Source organism: Pinus tabuliformis, chromosome X, assembly GCF_031772625.1.
Source record: "Pinus tabuliformis cultivar Carrire ecotype Pingquan chromosome X, CPIR1, whole genome shotgun sequence".
In the NCBI taxonomy this organism is placed as follows: Eukaryota; Viridiplantae; Streptophyta; class Pinopsida; order Pinales; family Pinaceae; genus Pinus; species Pinus tabuliformis.
Genome location: NC_142308.1, coordinates 894,969,817 through 894,980,311, shown reverse-complemented (window position 1 = coordinate 894,980,311; position 10,495 = coordinate 894,969,817).

Below are 10,495 nucleotides of genomic sequence, written 5' to 3'. Positions count from 1 at the left end.
CTACAAACACAAAATGATTGTGTACATTTTGCATCTTTCATTAAAAAATCCGCTTAGAAAAATTTCCTATCCAAATCTTATAGGATAAAATATCAACTAGATTACCATTTATTAGCCGTAATGGTATGCCATTTCCTAGATATGGAAGGTGTTTTCGAAGAGTAAACAAGATGCTAGTTTTATAGTTATGATTAGAAACCTGTGTTAGTCTTCCTATATTAGTATTTCAATCAAATATCCAGTGCATCATACCGAACTTCAAATTGACGTTTTAATTTACAGATTGAAACAAATCATCGAATTCTCAAAAAAAATTCGACAGTAGGGCCGAATTTGGCCCTGCTATTTGTTTATATCACAATTACCTCCTCTTGTTGAATCAATGGCCGCCTGTCTCCTGCTGCCACATGGCAGTCTGCCATAGGCCAACCAATAGTTAGTTAAGCGGAAGAGTCAGGGTGCATACACTTCTTCACTCACCAACAATGTCGACTTTCTGACCCCCCGACCTCCAACTAAGTCGGGGTCAGCCAATTTTCAACACATGGTGTACCTCCTTCCTTATGGTCTGAACCCTGACTTCTGACCTAATCGGGTCAGTATACCGTGCCTCTATTGTCAATACGTCGCCCAACCTCCGATTAGTCAGGGTCAACCCATTATTGAGCATAGGGATTATTTCCTTCCGACTATATGACCTCTAACCTTTGTTGCATCATCTGGCTTAAATGGTCCTCGCAACTCGTGTATTGGCCCATGTGATCCTAGCAGCGAATGCATGGCTCGTGCATATAGGTTATATCTCCCATTCTTGGATAAGGTTGGGACAATCAATCTTTATAAGGTAAAGAGTGTCCTTCTCCCAAGGAAACTTGAAATATTCTTGTTACATCTGCTCGTGTCACTAGTCATTTAGATCTAGCTTCTTCAACCAAGACTCTGGTGCATGTGTCTTTTGGGATCTTGAAGCAATTACAGTGTTTGAATTTCATTCTTCCTTGCAATTCCATCATGACTTGGTCAAGAAATTACGGTCCTCCCATGCAATTCCTTAGACAGGGATCTTTACTATCCCCCCAAGGACATGCTCTACCACCATGTAGGCTTTCTTGAACCGATCTTCTCGACCACGACCCTGTCTCCAAGGCATGGGAGGACTACATATCCTCTTCAGGATTCTACCACTCTACGAAGGTTAATCTAAATATTTTCATGGTTTTACCCCTCCCGAGCTTAGATGATATCTACATTGACGGTTTTCTAGCTCATGGGACTTCCTTGTCCTCGGGTAGGGAATTCCTCGTATGGCGACACAAAATCTATTGCGTTTGTTATCTAGCATGGGATTGGCACAAGCTCCAGATAGGATTGTTCCTTTCCTATCACAAGCTTACCACTCCAGACTCCACGCAGACTCTACGAGTTGCTTCTTGGCGTTGTTTCACACCTCTCTATGCCTCACTGACAAAGAAAATGTGACACTTCCAGATATCCAACTTGCATGAAATATGAGGTTGCAGGGCATATAGATAAAGCGACATGACACTTAGGGAAAGATATAGGGCTCAACTGGCTCTGGGAAAGCTCTTCTGGACATTGACCCATTGCTTTCCTAAAGGCACAACAACATTTAACTAAATACATAACTTACAAGTAAATGAATACACAATCTACCTTGTAAGGGAATTCTACATAGACTGCACATAAAGAAAGGGTCTCTGATCCCACTATCTTTAAGGATCAATTCAAGCTCTCAAGTATCTGACTATGGCCTCTAATTTATCAGACAATTATTCTACTGCTAATCATGTATTATTATTATCACAGTTAAGCATAACATTCATATTCAAGTTTATTTCATCTCTCTAGCTTGGACATCATTATTATGTGGTTTAATTGCACCTCTTTTATATTAGGTACTTTTTGGTTGACCCAATAAGTGATTAAACACATTTACTTTTAGATTCAGCAAAAGCATATATATATATATATATATATATATATATATATATATATATTAGGAGAATATCCCCTCAAGGCTACACCACATACACAGACATTAACAACACAAATACAATCCTTGATTTCACAACAATACAACATGACCCATTCAAGTAATAAGCAAGCTTACACAAGTACTTATCTTTGAGTTTGTAGGGAAACTGAGTCTGGGACAAGGACTCTCCACCCAACCATAGACAACTACAACCACTTTCACTTGCAGTTCTCACCCCCGAGCCAGATTCCAGAGTCTCAGTGGGAAAATGCTTTCTTCTAGGACTGTGTGCCAACTTACGAATTAATCAGAGACTCTAGAGGACCTCCTCCTTAATCCCACTAGCCGGTGGATTCTTTTTTTGTTAGCATAGGGAGTCCAGAAGTGCCCCAGCTTACCCCCAAGTGCACACACAATGATTCACCCCCTGCTAGGGAGTCCAAAATCCATTGTATCAACATGGCAATATTCAAAGTCTTTAATAATGTATTCATTTTCTTCTGCTTCAGGATGCTCTCCTCCCAAGTTGTTATAGGGCTCTAGAGTAGCTATCTCAACCCACAAACTCTAGGGGACCCAAGCTCTTATAGGGTTCCATAGATTTCATCCCAACCCACAACCTCCAGGGACCCAAGCTATTACTGGGTTCTAGAGACCTCGATCTCAACCCACAACCTCCAAGAGCCGAAGCTATTATAGGGTTGCAAGGAGCGCATCTCAACCCACATCCTACAGAGACGCCTAGTTGTTAAATAGCTCCAAAGACTAGCACTCAACCCATAGCCTCAAGGGAGAGAGAACCAATCCCATTCTCTTCTCTTCTCTTCTCTTCAGCGCTGCTTGCTGAAAGCTTTTGTTAGAAGCTAAATCGAATTCCCCTCTCTCCATCTTCCTCTAAAGCCATGTCTATGTTAAAATTAAGTCTTTGTTGCCCCCTTTCTAGAGAGTTCCCCCAAGAGCTTTCCTTTTCCTTTTCCATCCCCTCTTTCCTGCTACATCTTTCCTATTTTTTCAACCCTCATAAATTCTCTCATCTTTGCTTGTTGCATTTTCTAAAGCAAGCATGGGCTTGAGTACTTTCCTTCAAGCCCATTTAATTTTAACAACCAATCCATTTACTTCATGCACCATCTAGCCTTTAATGGCTATCCTAAAGTTCAATTTTCTTCTTTACACAAGAAACTACAACATATTAACCAACAATTCTCCATCCCCAACTCTAAGATTTGTGTCCCTTGATTCAATGAACTTTTCTCTAATTTGTGCCTCACCAACAAAGAAAATGTGACACTTCTAGATATCTAGCCTGCATGAAATACAAGGTTATAGGGCATATAGATAAAGCAACATGACACTTAGGGAAAGATATGGGGCTCGACTAGCTCTAGGAAAGCTCTCCTCGACATTCACCCATTGCCTTCCTAGCGGAACAACATGTAGTTAATTCATAACTTATAATTGAATATAGACTCTACCTTGTAGGGGACTTCTACATAGACTGCACATAAACAAAGGGTCTCCGATCCCACTATCTTTAAGGATCAATTCAAGCTCTCAAGGCTCTGAATATGGCCTCTAGTTTATCAAACAATTATTCTACTACTAATCATGTATTATTCTTATCACAGTTAGGCATATCATTCATATTCAGGTTCAGTTCATCTCTCTAGCTTGGACATCGTTATTATGTGGTTTTATTGGACCTCTTTTATATCAATTACTTTGTGGTTGACCCAATAAGTGATTAAACACTTTTACTTTCAGATTCAAAAAGAGAAAATATATATATTAGGAGATTATCCCCTCAAGACTACACCACATATAGAGACATTAACAACACAAATAGAATCCTTGATTTCACAACAATACAATATGACCCATTCATGTAATAAGAAAGCTTACATAAGTACTTATCTAGGAGTTTGTAGGGAAACCGAGTTTGGGGCAAGGACTCTCCACCCAGCCATAGACAACTACCACCACTTTCACTTGTAGTTCTGACCCCTGAGCGAGATTCCAGAGTCTCAGTGGGATAATGCTTGCTTCTAGGATTGTGTGCCAACTTACGAATGAATTAGGGACTCTAGAGGACCTCTTCCTTAATCCCACTAGTCGATGGATTCTTTCTTTGTTATCATAGAGAGTCCAGAAGTGCCCCACCTCACCCCCAAGTTCACGCACAATGATTCACCCCCTGCTAGGGAGTCCATAATCCACTGTACCAACATAAAAATATTCATAGTCTTTAATAAAGTCTTCCTTTTCTTCTTGTTCAGGATGCTCTCCTCCCAAGTTTTTATAGGGATGTAGAGCAGCTATCTCAACCCACAGCCTCTAGGGGACCCAAGCTCTTATAGGGTTCCATATATTTCATCCCAACCCACAACCTCCAGTGACCCAAGCTGTTATCAGGTTCGAGAGACCTCGATCTCAACCCACAGCCTTCAAGAACCAAGTTTGTTATAGGGCTACAAGGATCGCATCTCAACCCACATGATCTAGAGACCCGAAGTTGTTAAATGGCTCCAGAGACTAGCACTCAATCCATAGCCTCGAGGGATTGAGAACGAATCCCATTCTCTTCTCTTCAGGGCTTCCTCCTGAAATCTTTTGCTAGAAGTTGAATCCAGATCCCCTCTCTCCATCTTCCTCTAAAGCTAAGTCTCTGTTAAAATTAAGTCTTTGTTTCCCCCTCTCTCCAGAGTTCCCCCAAGAGCTCCCTTTTTCCTTTTCCATCCGCTCTTTCCTGCTACATCCTTCCTGTTTTTTGCAACCCTCCTAAATTTTTTCATCTTTGCTTGTTGCATTTTCTAAAGCAATCATGGGCCTAAGTACTTTCCTTTAAACCCATTTAATTTCAAGAGCCAAACCATTTACTTCATGCACCATCTAGCCTTTAATGGATATCCTAAAGTTCAAGTTTCCTCTTTGCACAAGAAACTATAACATACTAATGAACAGTTCTCCATCCCCAACTATATAATTTTTGTCCCTTGACTCAATGACCTTTTCTCTAATTTCTGCCTCACCAACAAAGAAAATGTGGCACTTCCAAATATCCATTTTTCTTGAAATACGAGGTTGCAAGGCATATAGATAAAGCGACATGACACTTAGGGAAAGCTATAGGGCTCGACTGGCTTCAGGAAATCTGTCCTCGGCATTCACCCATTGCTCTCCTAGTGGCACAAAAACATGTAACCGAATACATAACTTGTAAATGAATACAAACTCTACCTTGTAGGGGACTTCCACGTAGACTACGCATAAAGAAAGGGTCTCTGATCCCACTATATTTAAGGATCAATTTAAGCTCTCAAGGCTCTGACTATGGCCTCTAATTTATCAGACAATTATTCTACTGCTAATCATGTATTATTATTATCACAGTTAAGCATACCATTCATATTCAGGTTCAGTTCATCTCTCTAGCTTGGACATCATTATTATGTGGTTTTATTGCACCTCTTTTATATCAGGTACTTTGTGGTTGACCCAATAAGTGATTAAACACCTTTACTTTCAAATTCAGCAAAATCATATGTATATGTATGTATATATATATATATATATATATATATATATATATATATATATAGGATATTATCCCCTCAAGAATACACCACATACACAAACATTAACAACACAAATACAATCCTTGATTTCACAACAATACAATATGACCCATTCAAGTAATAAGCAAGATTACACAGGTACTTATCTCTAAGTTTTTAGGGAAATTGAGTCTGGGGCAAAGGTTCTCCACCCAACCATAGACAACTACCACCACTTTCACTTACAATTCTCACCCCCGAGCGATATTCCAGAATCTAAATTGGAGAATGCTTGCTTCTAGGATTGTGTGCCAACTTACGAATGAATCGGGGACTCTAGCAGACCTCTTCCTTAATCCCACTAGCTGATGGATTCTTTCTTTATTAGCATAGGGAGTCCAGAAGTGCCCCACCTCACCCCCAAGTGCACACACAATGATTCACCCCTACTAGGGAGTCCATAATCCACTGTGCCAACATGGCAATATTCAAAGTCTTTAATAAAGTCTTCCTTCTCTTGTACTTCAGGAAGCTCTCCTCCCAAGTTCTTATAGGGCTGCAGAGTAGCTTTCTCAACCCACAACCTCTAGGGGACCCAATCTCTTATAGGGTTCCATAGATTTCATCCCAACCCACAACCTCCATGGACCCAAGCTATTACCGAGTTCCAGAGACTTTGATCTCAACCCACAGCCTTGAAGAACCGAAGTTGTTACAGGGCTGCAAGGATTGCATCTCAACCCACATCCTCCAGAGACCCCAAGTTTTTAAATAGCTCCAGGGACTAGCATGCAATCCATAGCCTCGAGGGATAGAGAACCAGTCCCATTCTCTTCTCTTCTCTTCAGCGCTGCCTGTTGAAAGCTTTTGCTAGAAGCTAAATCCAGTTCCCCTCTCTCCATCTTCCTCTAAAGCCATGTTTTTGTTAAAATTAAGTCTTTGTTGGCCCCTCTCTAGAGAGTTCCCCCATGAGCTCCCTTTTTCCTTTTCCATCCCCTCTTTCCTACTACATCCTTCCTATTTTTTGCAACCCTAATAAATTTTTTCATCTTTGCTTGTTGCATTTTCTAAGGCAAGCATGGGCCTGCGTACTTTCCTTCAAGCCCATTTAATTTCAAGAGCCAATCCATTTACTTCATGCACCATATAGCCTTTAATGTTTATCCTAAAGTTCAAGTTTCTTCTTTGCACAAGAAACTATAAGATACTAACCAACAATTCTCCATCCCAAAATCTAGAACTTGTGTCCCTTAACTCAATGACCTTTTCTCTGATTTCAAAAATTGAAAAATATTTACATCATTTTTACAATTGTGTCTGATACCAGAGCATTGGTGGGGTTGTCATTGTCCCCTCCCCCTATAGGGAACACCACACTCGATGTTCATTTACACCTATACGATGTCAAAATTAAAATATTAGACATATTGTTCAATGGAGCTTTATACACATAGTTGTATACAATGTTTACAATTATACACACTTATTTTAATCATCAAACAAGAAGGATAATTAGCTTTCACGGCATTGACCATTTCCCACATGGCCTCCTTTGGCCCAAAGTGGCTCCACTGCACCTTGAATTGCTCTATGACTTGTTTCCAAATCATGAAACTCCTCTAGTCTAGAATGCATAGTGGTTCTCGTTGGAACTCTCCCACTAGTTCCACGTGTAGCACAAACTAATCAATCAATTGATTAGAATCCTACACATATATTTTAAGTAAAGAAACATGCAAAGTATAATGAGCTCTAATTAATGGAGGTAAAGCCAGTATATATGCTACTGGGCCAATCCTCTCAAGAATTTCAAATGTCCCACAATACCATGGTGCCAACTTGGTACATGTCCATATTTTTAGGGAACTTTTCTTGGTTTTAATTATTAGGTAAACCTGTTGCCCCACTTGGAACTCTTTGTGCACCATATTCTTATTTACATAGCTTTTTCATCTATCATGTACCACTTTCAAATTTTTCTTTATATTTGAAATTGTTGTTCCATATCCTTAAGCATATCAGGTCCTACATGCACCCTATTAAATGGGTCACTCGAGCTGATAGGAGTATTACATTTCTTGCCATACAATGCCTCAAATGGTCTCATGCTCATGGACTCTTCGTGTCCATTATTGTATGCAAATTCCACAAGTGGAAGATATTCTTCCCATTTCTTGGGCTGATGCATTACATACATCATTAACATGTCCTCAAGCATCTAATTAATCTTTTTTATTTTCACATTTTGTGAATGATAAGTTGTACTAAATGCTAATTCTATTCCCAGTCTTACAAATAATTCCTTCTAAAACCTAGAAGTAAATTTAGCATCTCTATCTGACACACTCTTCTTGGGAATGCCATGTTGCCTTACAATCTCCTTTATGAATATTTGTGCTATATCACTAGCAGAATTGGTGGATTTGACTACCACAAAATGAGCTACTTTACTATGTTTTTCCACCACCACCATGGTTACACCATGCTGCTTAGCATTTTTGGGCAATCCTGTGATGAAATCCATAGAGACTACCTCCCACTTCCATTATAGAATATGGATAGGATGTAATAATCCTACTGTGTGTTTTCATTTAGCCTTTACATGCTGGAAATCCATGCATCTTGTTATGAAATTTGCCACTTCTTTGATTAGATTCGTCTAGTGATAGTACTTTGTGACCACTGTGAGGGTCTTTTGCTACCCTAGGTGGTCTGAGTATGGATTAACATGGAATTATTTCATTATTAGCCTTTTTATTTCATTGTTGTTAGGCACATAAATTCTACCTTTAAACCTAACTAATTCTTCTTCAGTGAGATGAGATCCTTCATGCTCACCTCTTTGCTACAACTTTTCTTTCAGTTGTTGTGCTTTTCATCCAACTATCTGAGGATTTTGATTCTTTCTTCAAGATCTGTTGCTTACTAACTTACCTATACCAAGTGATTTTTTTGTATTCTCCTACTCAAGGCATCAACAACCTTGTTTTCCTTTCCTTTTATATGCTTAATCTCAAAGTCAAACTTGTTGAGCATGACCAACCATCTTGCTTCCCCAACATTCAACTTCGATTGTTCAAACAAATACTTGAGTCCACTATGGTCTGACATGAGCGTGAAATTTCAAACAAGGAGGTAGTGCCTCCACATTTTCAAAATAGAGACCAATTCTAAATAATGTGTCACATAATTTTCCTCATGTTTATTCAACTTTCTAAATTCATAAAAAACTACTTTCCCTTCTCGCATTAAGAATCCACTGAGTCCCTCTCTATATGTATTTGTACACACCAAGAAATCCTTATTTGGATCTATGATTCTCAACACTAGCGCACTGGTGAACAATTGTTTCAACTACTCGAAGATTTCTGCATATTATGCAGTCCATTCAAATCCTTTCCCTTTCCTCTATAAATTTGTAATGGGACGACCAATTTTGGTGAAATTCTATATATATCTCCTATGGTATCCTGCCAATCCCATGAACGATCTAATCTCATCCATGTTCTTTGGAGTTCTCCACTCTCTTATGGATTTGATCTTTTCAGGGTCAACTAATATGTCTTCCTTAGAGATGATGTGTCCTAGATAGTGTATTTGTGATTGGAAGAAGCCACACTTGTTGAGCTTTGAATACATCTTGAGTTCTCTCAACAATTGTAACATCGCAGCCAAATGATATTCATGTTCTTCTTCTATTTTTGAATAGATTAAAATGTCATCAACAAATACTATACCAAAATTATCCAAGTATGGATGCAATACTTCTTTCACTAGGCACATGAATATGGTTGGAGAATTTGTGATCCCAAAGGGTACCACTATGAATTCATAGTGCCCATATCTTATTCTGAAGGTAGTTTTGTGGATATCATCCTCCTTAATTCTCACTTGATGGCAGCATGACCTTAAGTCAATTTTGGAGAATATTTTTGCTCCACTTAACTATTCAAAAATATCATTAATCCTGGGTAATGGGTACCTATTCTTAATGGTTAATTTATCCATCTATCCCCAATCAATACACAATTGAAGGGTTTTTCTTTCTTCTTTACAAATAATATTGGTGTGCCCCAAGGGGACACGCTTGGCCTTATGTAACCCTTGGTGAGCATCTCCTTCTGGCCTTATGTAACCCTTGGTGAGCATCTCCTTCTGGCCTTATGTAACCCTTGGTGAGCATCTCCTTCAGCTATAATTTGATCTCAACCACTTTTAGCATGCTCATTCTATATGGAGCCTTGGATGTTGGTGTTTCTCCTGTCACCAACTCGATAGAGAAACATATCTCCCTGTGAGGAGGAAATCAAGTAACCTCCCCTAAAAAAACATTTGCATACTCTTGCAAAACATGGTACGTTTGAACTAATTCGGCCACCTTGTCATTTGATCTTCCACCAGCTTCCTTGCTCTAGAAAATATGCACTACAAACAACACACATACTTTCCTGTTGTTGCGCTTGGCTTGCATATCAGTGATCAACCTCATTGATATGGGTTTCTTCTTTCCTTGCAACACTCTTTTTGTTCCTTGCTCATCCAAGCATTCTACTGTTTTCTCATAGAAATCTACCTTGGTAATGTGTGGATACAACTAATCCATGCCTAATAATAAGTCATGCCCACCCAATGGTAATACATTCAAGTGGGCTATTATGGCCATGCCACTGAGCTCCACTACACATGACCTTACCCAATGGTTGATTCTTCTCCTTGCGCATGTTTCCAATTGAACCAACCAAGGTTCTTGGTGAACCTCCTTGCCTAATCCACACTTCTCCACAAGTTTTAGACTAATATAACTATAATTGGAATTTGTATCAATCAAAATGGAAATGAATTTCTATTGTAGATTACCTTCCATCCTAATGATAGATGTCTGGTGATCTTCTTGGTGATTGTCCACTGCTGCATAAACTCTATGCATACTCCAAGTTACTCTACC